Source organism: Pterocles gutturalis, unplaced genomic scaffold, assembly GCF_000699245.1.
Source record: "Pterocles gutturalis isolate BGI_N339 unplaced genomic scaffold, ASM69924v1 scaffold44298, whole genome shotgun sequence".
Lineage (NCBI taxonomy): Eukaryota > Metazoa > Chordata > Aves > Pterocliformes > Pteroclidae > Pterocles > Pterocles gutturalis.
Window position 1 is genome coordinate 2,960 of NW_010127328.1, and position 13,015 is coordinate 15,974.

The window sequence follows — 13,015 nt, forward strand, 5'->3', positions numbered from 1 at the left end:
AGTGGTTCAGTTCCACTCAAGTCCATTAAATTCTCAGGAGAAAACAGAATTAAAAAAAAAATAATAATAATACTACTATTTGAGAAGCTTTATTTGAGAAGTTGCGATAAGCAACAACCAGGGCAGCCCCGATCTAAATATAACTTATCTGGTAAGATCAAAGCCTATACGCACACCATACAGGACAAATAAAAACCCCATTGAATTTGCACCGCCTTCCTACAATAAATTAACTTCTGCAAATTTTGTATCGTTTCCATTTTTATCTTCAGTCATATTTCCACTGGACAGATCGTCTATAGGACAAAAATAAACAGTGCTAATGGCTTGTGGCAGAAAACATCAAGGGATGACTGGTTTGCAAGAAGACTGGGGGAGTTTGTGCTGTTCAGAAGTTAAAACTTTGTATAGGTTGAACCAGAACAAGAGTAAAATACACAGAAATTGTATTCTTCATCTGTATGTAACTTCATTGCTGCTACTGCATGATTTCCTATAGAATAAATCCATATAAAAGTCTGGAGTTTTTCTACTGGAAAATATTACCTACATTTTGACTACTTTGAGCTCTAGTCTTTCTGATCTATATAAATGTTCAAATTATAAACAATATAGGCATATACATCTGTATCTGTGTGGATGAAGTACTAATCTCAACAGGAATTAGGGATACATGCTGAGAAAGGAATATTATGAATTTTAATTCTTAAATTCAGTTCAATTGCAGGAAATTTTTACTTGAATTTTTTTTTTTTTTGGTGAAATCTTTGAATCAAGGCTCTAATCACCATGTATGCTTATGCAGCACCTCCTGCAACTGGGATTCAATCCTGATTGAGATCTCTGGGTGTTAGGGTAATATGAATATTAAAAAAGAACATATACGAAGAATGATAGGTGATAATTAAATCATAGATGATAAGATCAAAAAAGTATTCTCAGGTTATCTAGGGCATGTAACATGCAAGATGTTTTCCCTACGTCAGACCTACTGGCACCTTATCTAATCTGTTCCAAAATGAAAGCACGGTTGTACACGACTTTGCTTCAGTTGCAACATCTTATACAAATCAATGAAAATATCAGTCAATCCTTTCCCATGAAGCTATGAATCATGCTAAAACAGGGAGGTACATCTTAACAAAAAGGATAGCAATATCACCTCAAAAGGCGATACTTTTTAGCACTGCATTCTGCATCACTAATTGTAAGTTTGAAATACAAATTGTTTCCTGCAGAAATTCCAGTTATGAGATACTACAGGTATTAGAAAATAGCTGCACTGGAATAGTTTCTTGAACTAATGGATCACCAGAAAGCACAACTGAAAAGAATAGTAAATCATTTTATATTTTCAGATGTGCTGCGGTGTACTGTTAAAGATTCATAAATAGATCTGATGAAATTATCATGAGAAAAAAAGGACAACAAGGATTACCTGGGAAGTGCATCCATCACAGAAGCTGCATTATTGGACAAATATGATTCTAAAGTGGAATTGCACTTAAGATGTTCAGCCCTTACTACTTGGAGGTGCTTTAGCTCAGGATGAGAGACTAATAGTCTAATAAAATACATGAAAATAATATAAATATTATTTTGTGAACCAGAGGTGCTTCCTTAATATTAAGTGAGAATTTTTAACCCTTGTAAATTACTCTTGCTCTCTATTAAGATGACAGAAGGTATGATATAATCCGGTTTTAACCTTATATTAATGATGGCTTTTCTTGTTAAGGTACCAGAGACAGTACTGGGCAAAGTAATGTCCTAATATGGCACTCAAGTGGTTATCTTCTCTTTTTTTTTTTTTCCCCTTAGAAATCCAGGACAACGCCACTCGCATCAAATCCATAAGGAGCCTGGTAAAAAAGCTCCCTAAACCAAACTATGACACAATGAAAATCCTCTTTGAACACCTAAAGAAGTAAGTAGAACTGTGGTAATAACAGATCAATAATTTTAAAAGAAATCAGTGTGTAATGTCCAAATCCAATGGGAAATATCATCCAAAATACCAAAGATAATTACGTTCTTTGGCAAAACTGAACATGATTTATGGTATCTATGTATGTCCAATTTCTGCTCAAGAAATCAGTATGTTGAAGCAAAGACCCAGATTTTTCCTCTACTAGAAAGCAGAACAGTTTCTTTCCTTCATTGCAGTCCAGACACGTTGGGATTACTATGCTTGAGGTAGATTGAATTGGGCAAATGCAACATGTTCCAGTATTGCATTTGTCCAGTTTAGTTCTACTTTCTCCACCAATAGACTTTTTGAACATCATGTTTTCACCACTGAGAACCCTGCCATTCAATCTCATTTGCTGTTCTTGTGATGTGTGAGACACATAATGATCAAAATAACCTCACCCAAGAAAACACATTATGAGCTCTTGTACCTCACAGGGAAGCTTGTGACAACACAGAACATCTAAGCAATGCAGAGGAGAGATTTGGAAGTGTAGCTTTGCTCTCCTAATGTTGCTGAGATACCACAGAGGCAGAAAAATGACACTGTGAGGCTCCGTCTCATCATTTCTCTCGGTTTTCACATTCATTGAGCTCCATTTACAAGAGATGTGGGCCCACAAAGTCAACCTGAGATCTCATGTTCACCTTGAGTTTTCTTCTCGTGTTTCATGGCATTAGGAGTAAAAACGTCCATAGACCACCTGCTCACTCAGAAACCAACCTGCAGCAGTTTGACTTGCAGGATGACTGCACAGAAGTGGTAGATAGACCTCAAGACAGAGGCACGTGAAGGGCAGGATCCTGTCCCTGCCTTCGTGGCTGTCCTGCTGTTGGCACTAACCAGTGCCACTTTGCACAGGCACTTTTCAGCCAAACTACTCTTAACCTTGAAGGGACTACGTAGGACCTAGGGCTCCATGAAAGCCCTGTGCACAGAGGAGTATTTAATCCCAGGAATGATACAGTGACCCAATGAGTGAGTAATAAAAACTCCAAATAAAAGACTATTCTAAGATTACAAGGAATGATGCCTTTATACTGATATATTTTATATCCTTCATCTTGTTCTGCACCTTCCAGTTGAAAGTGCAAAATGAGGTCCATATAGTCATGGGAATGTCCTCATTTCATTGAGCATGGAAGAATTTTAGCTTATAAAATGACTCTTTAGCTTTGTAGGAAAAGAGTTTTCTACGTATTCATCTGATATACCGTGAGCACACATTCTCTCCTTCAGAGGGTTATCTAGAGAAGGATGATAATTTATTACTGTCAATGGAAGAATAATAAGGGAAATTATTTCCCGGGAAGGATCTGAGTGCAAGAAGTGGGTACACACTGTCAACACAGATATGCCATATACAAAATTTACTGCACCATATGTGGCATTGATCCTAACCTGAAAAAAGTGTTGTTACCATGTCTTAGGGGAGAGATATCAGGTATACGCAATAAGTCTTTGATCTCATAGTTAAATCACTTGATTGAGACTCAGGAGACATGGGTTCAGTTCTTGGCTTTGACTGGATGTTCTGGGTGACCTTGGGTAAATCACTTAATCTCTCTGTGCCTTGGTTCCTTGTTTACAAAATGATGATAATACTTCCTTTGTCTGGCTTGGCTTTTTAGAGCGTAATCTGTTTGGGACATGCACTTTTTTCCTGCTGCGTATGCGCAGAATAACTGGCAAAGTGGGCAAAGACCGGTGTTTTTTGGAGAAAAGAAAATAAAAGGAGAAAAAAAAAACCCACACTAAAATACAGACAATAAAATAACAATACTTCATAATGCATATTGTCCACACATATGTACAAAATACTGAGCTTGACTACAATTCAACCCATATAGAGCTATCTAAAGATACCTGTTACCTGGGTGTTGCAGAAACCATGGCGAAGGTAGAGGTATACTAATGCGATATAGCGGCACAGAGCGATGGAAGGCAGGAAGGTGGGATTTTTGAGCCGTTTAGGGGTCTGACCATTATAGAAGCAATCATCTGTGTCTCTCTGAAGAAGGTCAGTCTTCTCTGGCACACAAACACCTCCCCAGGGAAGGACAGGACTATTCCATACGCTTTGCGCCATTGACATGGAAGCAGCAACAGAATAGATGCTGAAAACACCAACAAAAAAAAAAAAAGGTAAAACCTGGTATATTCTCTTGCACTTGTCAATGTGAAAGAGTGGGGCCAGTCTGAATGACCTCATGGTTCTGTAAATGAGAATAAAGAGGCTTACATATGTTGTCAGTAATGTCAAAATATTTATGTTATGTAAATATAGACAATATGGATTTATTTATAATAAGTTAGGAAACAAGACTAGTTTTCAGATGTTACAAAAGGTAGAATTATATCATTTTTAGGGATACTTTGCAGAATCGGGGTGCCAATGTGCACGATGCACCAACCTCACCATTGACTCGTACCTTGCGCCATCCTCTTCAATCACAGGGTTTGCTCAGCATAAATCACTGGAAGGTCAAAAGTCTCTATTTTGCTGAAAAAAATAAGTAAACTGGTTCGATTTGAGGCATATTACTGCAGTTTCTGTATCTGTTGGTGGAGCTGGCTGTTCTTGCCCAGTGTTGAACTGAGCTTCTGATGGGGAAAAGGACTGCATAGCACATTGAGAGTACATCTCATTGACATGTAGGAGATCAGCACGAGAATCCGACCTTCTCTCAGAAGGGTATGTTTACCCTAAATCACTGACAGCAGTGAGGCTGCACTATGGTTTCACTCTGCGGGAGTGGGTCCAGATCAAGCCCAAATAACAATGTGAAATGCACCTCAGAAGGGTCCTTCTTCAGAAACCCAGACAAAGCAGCTGATGAGAGTCTGCGAGAAAGGTCTGGCAGCAGGGATTAACACCAGTGCCATACATCTTTCTGAAACCAAGCCCTCTGAAGTTGCAAGAAGTCACAGGGCAGCGTATGAGGCCTACAGGAGAGGGATTAAAAGCAAAGCTTGGGTTGCACTACCTGCTCTTTTAAGTTTTTTTTTTAATTTGATGAAAAAAACCCCACGGGTGTCACTTGTTCAGCTTTGCAGGAAAATTGTTCTACTACTCATAATCAGAAGAGAGAAAATATGAGGCTTAGCAGACACCTCACACAACTCGTCAGTCTAATACCATCAGAAATAGTTTTATTAGGACTCATACTGAAAACAATCGAGCACAACTACTATTACGCTTTCAATAATTCTTCCCAAAGATGATCAAATCAGACAAACATTAAACTTTACACATGAAAGAAACACCAAAACCCAATCTGAGTAAGGATTTTCCCAAATAAAGGGCTGCAGAAAACAGCCTGTTCTACTTGAATGTGTTTAGAGAATATTTGCTTGCTCTATATAGCCCGTATATTGCTGTCCCATACATTTGTGAAAACAGATCCTCCAGTCTCCAGAACTCCACTGTTTTGTGTTGTTCATTTACAAGTTAATTTTACTCCCAAGCAGAAAGAGATAATTGCAGGTACCAGATAAAACTGACAGACCTCCCTGGTCCTATACTGCAGGCATACACAGGACATGAAATGATGCAGAAACCTTGTATTGGCTCTCTGCACAAAAGTGAACTGAGCAGCCAACCCCTATCTAATAAATCGCTATTTGTACTCAATACTCTACTCACAAACCTATAATTCAAATGAGGTAGAAGGGTTATTTCACTCTTTAAGGCTCCCACAGTATTTTATTTCACAGCAGCATCTTTGAGGCAGCTATTACACACCCACTGGGAAACTGAGGCACAAGAATTTTAAATGGCTTATACACACAGCCTAAGCCAACAATACAATCTAAAAACATGGAAGGTTTTTTTTGTTTTTTTTTTTTAAGGGCACAGAAGCTTCTGCAGCAACTGCAAAAAATAATGCAAAGTGCAGTAGCAGAGAGCAGTGCCCTGGCTGGTTCCTCTGCACCACGCTCCGAGCTGGCGAGGGCAGACCCAGCTCTGCTGCAGAAGCTGTGTGCCTGCATTATACCAGCACTGTGCCTCAGCTAATAAGCTGTGCTTATTAATGTTAAATTAATGAATCTCAGCCTGCTCTGCTTATTAGGTTGAGCTCCGTGCCACCGCGAGGCAGCTCTGCGACTCCCAGACCCGAGCTGTCTCACATCTGACCAGGCTCGCATCCCTCTCTACCCATCCACATAGACACCCCTGCAAAGGGAAATATTATGGGAAAAAAAAACCCTCTCCTTGCTTATTCTTTTCCCTCACAAAAGCAGGATAACACGTGTTATTTACCAAAGTGTAAAATGGATGTAGAAATAATTAAACGGGAAGACGGGGGCCAGCCTGACGCTCCCATCCCTCTCCCTTCCGTGGAAAGCGCTGAACCCAGATGCCCAACTGTGGAAGATATTCTTCCAGCAGCAGCATCTGCCTCCTTGGCAGGCACTTCAGGCAAGTTGTCTGGGGAGCTCTGCAGTTGCCTCTTGGTTTATCACGTGGATCTGTTACTGTGGCCTCTCTGGCTGCCTTGTCCAGGCAGAAGCCAATTCCTTTTGATTCACCTTTGAATCCAAGAAACTCCATTTTCTTGCTCCATTTTTCCTGTTACTGTATATAGCACGGGAAAACATTTTCAGGTGCCATCCAGGCTTTCTGCTCTTTCAGAGAATGAGAATTTCCTTCCTGACTGCTTTCCCCCCAGCCCAAATTCTTCATTATTACTAGCAATTGTTTGCACCAATTTCATTGGAAATACTCATCAAGAGTAGAACTTTTTATCTCAGATGAACCCGCTAATATTAATATATTATCTAGCAAAAGTAATAAATACTACAAGATTCATGCTTCAGTAGTTTTGAAAAATAACCTTCCCCCACGTTCATAGCTCTATGAACAAAGCATCCAACCTTGACAAATGAAACACACCCCCCCACACCTCGCAACACGTGGCAGCTACACCCTGACGAGCACAGGCTTTTGCAAACTCCGCACAACTGAACAGACTTATTTCTACCTATTAAAGATTTTAAAAACAAAGGGAAAAAGCCATGCCTTGACAGAAGCCCACAGTAGCCCGCACACCAGGACACGATGACAATGTGATGACAAGTCCAGCAGCAGTACCCAGAGTTCTGAGGGAAAATCAGAAAATAAAGTTAAAGTATGGCATCTAGTAACACTAAGCAGCGGATGTCTGCAAACTTTTTTTTTTCCCAAGTTGGTGGAGGAAACGTAGCAAACATATGTGATTTTCACTTACTAAACTATGTGTCATATCAGCAGTTTCGGGCAGGCTTACATATTAAATATAGGCTCAGGAGAACCCTTTTTTCACACAGCAGAACAGATTACGTTAAGAACTGTACAAGCCTCTTGTTAAGAAAAAGAAGAAGAATTTTTAAAAAAGTAAAAGTCATTCAAAAGAAAAAACAGTCCCCCGAATGGAATGACTACACAACAAATTTATATTTGGGAACCCTAGGAGCACTTGTGGGAGACCTACAGCCCAAAGCATGGGATGGGCATTAAATTTTGTTTCAGGAAAAATGCCCAGATTCAGGAATATGCAGAAGCACAGAAGTCTTTAACTGAAGGCAGAAGAAAGAATGACTATTTGTGGAAACTATTTCCTGAATCAAGACCTTTCTTTATAATCAGACAACTCACGAGCAGCTCTTGCTCTTCAGCCAGGGGAGAGTAGCAGAGAGAAAAGTTTTACCCTGCTCCTACAAGCTTGAGGAGCAGCTAGTGGAAATGTGAAGAGAAGAAACGTCCTCTTGCACCAGAAGAGTAAACAGGTGACTGGCCAGGGACACAAAAGACTCAGGAATCCCTGACTAGCATTTTAAGATTTCCATGAAATGGTTTAATCACTTTCTAGGTTGATAAGGGCAAATATATATCAAGACAGGCTCTTGCACGTGTGCTTTTCTCTGTTTCAGCTCCAGAAGAGTTTTAGAAAGGAGCTGGAGCAATGCCAACACTTGTCCCATTTACTGTAGCTTCTCAGGGCTCATTTGGGGGGAATGAAAAGAGTTAAACCCATTTTCTCTCTACACATTGGTCTACTAAGCTCTCCCCTTGTAAATTAGTGGACAGAAGAAAATGTGCACCAGGCACATCTGTGCACAGGACAGGAGTAATAATAGATTTTGAGTTAAAGGCAAAAAAGAAATCCAATCTTCCAGAAGCCCCTTTATGCATATTTTTTTTTTAATTCACTTTGGGGTGAGGACAACCTGCTACCAAGGTTTATTACAGTCATGCCTAGTCCTTCTTTCTGCGGAGTAAGAGAGTTTGCAAAGTTCACCTCTTCCCTGAAGAATACCTTGCAGCTTAGTGTTTTGAATGAGAAGAATGACGAGTAATTAAAACCACAGTTTTACCTGTGTTTCCACAGACACCCTATTTCCACAACCACATTTAAAAAATATAAACCCTGATTTTCATAACAATCAGGCAAATAATTACACTTGGCACTTTTCAATGCTACTGACCTTCAAAATGTACTGAACTGGTATATCAGCAAATAACAGAACGATAAAAATAATTAACATAGTTTTAATTTAAATATTTATGATACGGTTGACTCTGTGGCTGTACAGCACCATTGTGCTAGGTGCAGTACACAAACCCAGATAGATAGAGCCCCTGTTTCAAAGAGCTCCCATTGTTCATCCCACATTACTCAATATCAAACAATCTCAAAAAAGCTTTTCAAACATTAATTAAATCTCAGAACTTCCTTTTTTTTTCAGGTCAGTAAGTTTTTATTATCCTAGTCGTGTAGATGGAGAAAGTGAGGAATGGAGAGGGTGAGGCGCTTGCCCACGATGACACAGAGAACATTTCTCACTTCCACCCTCCGCCAACTTCCCAAGCCTCCACCGCGAGGACCCCACGCTTTTGAAGGCTCCCCCATGTGCGTATCGGCGCTGTGGGCGTACGTGTGCATACGGCCAACAAAGCTCGGGGAAGGCTGGTTACTGCTAAGTACTCTTTGGTTAATAAAGACCATGTGAGAGTCCTGCTTCTGGTTTGCATTCACATAAGCTTTAGTAAAATATCACTGGCGGAGTTAATTTATGGGATTTTGTAACCTCTTAATATTGCTTGGGGTTAGCGTTCTTTTCAACTCAAATGTTTTTTGGTGGTGAAAATTAAGAATGCTCAGTTCATTACAAAATAGCTTTTTTCCCCTCCCTTTTTTTTTTTTTTATACTATTTTGGGAGATTGAACCCTAACACATTAATGTCCGTGACCAGGTCATCAAAGGGTAAATTGCAATGCCTTTTTCTGACTAAAGACATGGGATTTTTCTCAGAATAAGGCTGTAAAATAAATAATAGGCTTGAAGTTTCTTAAGATATTCATTGGAACTTCAAAACAAAACAAAAAAGACTTTAATGCCAAAATGTCAGCGTTCTGTGCAAAATAATTAATATACCACAATAGGATCTCTTCTCCTATCGATTGAAAGGGAATTTATGCAGGTAATTCATTAAGGTTAGTGGGAGTTTGGCATGTAAATCCCCCAGCACTTTGATGGGAAAACAGACCCTGATGATTTTTTTTTTTTAATATAAGCTATAAAATACATGCTTTTCAGTAACAAATATATATAAAGAAAAAGCAAATATCTGAACAACTGTAGGAACGGATGCCCCTGCTCTTAGAGCTCTGAAATGACATTAGATCAAATTATTTTTCACACATTGCAAAAGATGCAACAATCATTTCAATCACCACGGTAAGAGAATCAATACATTTTTTGCTTCCAGAGAATGGTATTTTACATTCCAACACTTGCAGGTTATCACCTTCATACATCTCCTTTTGCGGTCAAGTGCATGATTAGTACTTCTGACAGCGTTTTGGCCATTTTCTTATGAAGATCTACGAACTCTTGTAAAAAAAAAAATCTGAATCAAAAAATTAAGAGCAAATCTGTGGACTGGAATGCACCCTACTTGTAATGGGAACAAAAAGCTGGCAATGAAATATAAACCTAAATCACAGCAGAATGACCTACTTTAAGGCATTTGCCAAAGAGACAGTGTTTTAGACAGCTCTTCTGAAGTAGCGTCTTTATGTCTATGCCATCTGCAGATTTATTATTGTGCTTTAGAAAGAAAAAATTTAAAAAAAAAGAGAAAGGAAAAAAAAGGGGGGGGAAAGAAAAACCTACAGTATGCCTGAGCAAAACTCAGCTTCATCTATAGGAAAGATTCCAGTACTTTGGGCACCACACCCGCACCTACTGATGTGGTCTAAGTTTTTTCTTTAGAGGCACCTAATTAAGAAACCCTGACTCATTTACATGGATACGTTTGATCTAAATTACACTCCAAACCACACCAAATTAGGAGCATCTGTGCATGCGAAGTGTTTATTCCCAGTGACTGGTAGAATAGGACCAGTTCTGGACGGCACATGTTCAAGTGACGAAAAATATTTCAGATGTAACATACTTCTGAGACCCACTTTTCCACTAATAATTCATAATGAGTTAAACCAGTATCTCTGCTTGAACAATTATTCCAGGCTGCAGGAAAAAAAAAAAAAAAAAAAAAAAAAAAGTCATTTTACTTTTAAAAGAAGGAAGAGGGGATATAAAAAGGATGGTAGAGAATCACCTAGTTTGGTTGTTGTACCTGATAAAGGGCCTCAACACAACCATTAGCTGCAGTTCAAATCTGCGCAGTGGGCGCATTAGCAGATATACATTATGCCTGAAACCCGAACTAAAGGAAAGTATCTATGAATAATTAGTTGTTGTTCACAGACAAGACCTTCTGCTTTGATGTATCATCTTCTGTCATCAACCTGCTGTGCTGGCTTTGCTAACAAGTCCAAGCGAAGAGCAGGGTCTCAACCTGATGGGGAGATACTCTATACGCTGGATAATATGAAAAAATCAAGACCACCAGATCCAAGAGTGGTTCTTCCCTTTCAGACTGCTCTGCTGGTGCCATCTGACCATGCCTGTTTGTGTCCTAGAAGGCCACTCTGTACAAAAAATGGGTCCTGTGAAAGTTAGTGAACTTTTATCTCACTTTCCCATCTGCCAGTAAAGCGAGCAGGGGGGCTGCAGAAGCCACTGGATGCTGCTTTGCTGCCTTACAGTATAAACTGACAAACTGAAAACAAAAAAACCCTTTACCTCATTCTAATCTGAGCGACAGGAGCAGCCCGAGCACTGGGGAGCGCAAATCCAAATTCCACGCTGGGTTTGCAATTCCCAGTCCGCTAGAGCAATTTGGCACAACCTTGGGATTTGGTCCATGGTGTTTGGCAGCCACCTTTTATTCTTCCCTTCTTTTATACTTTGTGAATAGCCTAAGTTACATAATACCAGTGACAATTTGTTTATGGCAGGCATTAGAGTCACTGTTTCATGATCACATTCAAACTTTAAGCCACATTTTGACATCTAAGAATCATCATGCATTCTCATATATTACATACAATGAAGGTTTGTGTTCCAGAAAGAGGGGGAGGAACTTTATAAATAACATGACTCCTTTTGTCTGAAGAGATTTTAATACATTTGTCTGATCTACTGTTTTTGCAGTAGCTGGAATATAATTTGAATATATTAATATTTTCAGCAACTGTGCTCAGGGAGCCCAGTTAATAACTTAGGCATGGATATATAGATACACTTCAGACAGAGGTAACGTTTTTAGCCCTTATGTTGGCAATACTTAGAAACACACAATGAAAGAGCCTGTTCTTTCCTCCTCTTTGTTGTGGGCATGCATTGTGATGGTATGGAGCCAGTGTTCTTTCTGTTGTCTACACAGCCTGGATTCAATAAGCAGTTATATATGCATATTATGACAATGTGGTCAAGGAAACCAGATTTTTTTGCTATACCTTCATGTGCCTGTACAGTATGAAATCTGGTATTTATTTTTCTTGTCCTCATTCAATATGTTAACAAAATCATAATTTGATACAGGTTATGTTCACTTTATAATTAAAATTATAGAGTTAGATGAAAATGCAGCAAGATGTTGCTGAATGGAAAATATTTATCTTTTCATACATTACGCATTATGGTGCAATGTAAAATCATAAATCTGCAGAGTTGTTAACTCCAGCCAAGTGTATGACAACTTGCCTCATCTCCTGGTCCCCAAGATGCAACTGGTTGCCTCCTCTAAGGGTTTCTACACCCACCACAACGCCTTTGTTAGATGGCATTACCACATCCTCTCCAGAGCTTTGTTGTGGTCTTCTGAAAGAAGACCCCTTACCATGGAGATGAGCCAAGAAACAGGAATTTAGAGAAGTTCTGTAATTTTTGCAGATCCCACCAATCCCTCTCTTGTAGCTCTCCTAGCACTTTCAGGGACAAACTTTTTGCACCACGTTGTCTGTGTCAGCACTAGACTCAGCCTCACCAAAACACTTCAGGGCAGCACTCCATCTGCCTTGAAACCATTCCCACTTCCCAGATCGTTTCCAAGTCCGGGCCTTCACCAAACACCATTAATCTTGGAGAGCCCAGCAGCATGTAGCATAGGGGACAGCCCTATAGCGTGCGGAAGCTTTCCAGTAGGTAAAGTTCACCGCAAACATCACTAAAAGTATTTAAACTTTCAGTACAAAGCGAATTTTCAGTAGACCTGTGGCAATAGTAGTAGCAAGCGACTTATGACCACCCCCTAGGATAACCATCTTGTTTCCATACTTGGAAAACTCTCTCATAAAAATGTCATCAAAAGAATGAGTTTTCCATTCCTTCAGAGCACCTACCCCACGGAGTCATTGCAGCTGCTACGGGCGCAGTGTCGGCCTCAGGATTTCTATCGCAAGATAAATTTCAAAGCTTGATGAGTATAATCATGTGCTTTAAATCCCACCTGAGCACTATGGTGAGGAGCTGCTTAACCTTGCTGGGTTACATGGTAACAGGTTTCTCTTGCTCTCTTCATACTAAATTATGTCTATACAACTTAGCATCTTAAAATGATCATATTTGCTTCCTAAGGTGGCACTTTCTCAGCTTGTAAATCCATTTATGACTATTCACTTAAGGTTAGACATTTTCTACTGTAGGGAA

General features: G+C 39.6%; 1 long non-coding RNA gene across 1 annotated transcript in view; it reads left to right on the forward strand.

Annotated features, from left to right (window-relative positions):
• The first annotated feature begins 1,818 nt into the window (after window positions 1-1,818).
• Window positions 1,819-13,015, forward strand: part of LOC104465976 — a 23,430-nt gene continuing 12,233 nt past the window's right edge. The window contains exon 1 of the long non-coding RNA XR_727595.1: window positions 1,819-1,927. This is a non-coding gene — a long non-coding RNA (uncharacterized LOC104465976). The remainder of the gene's footprint in view (window positions 1,928-13,015) is intronic.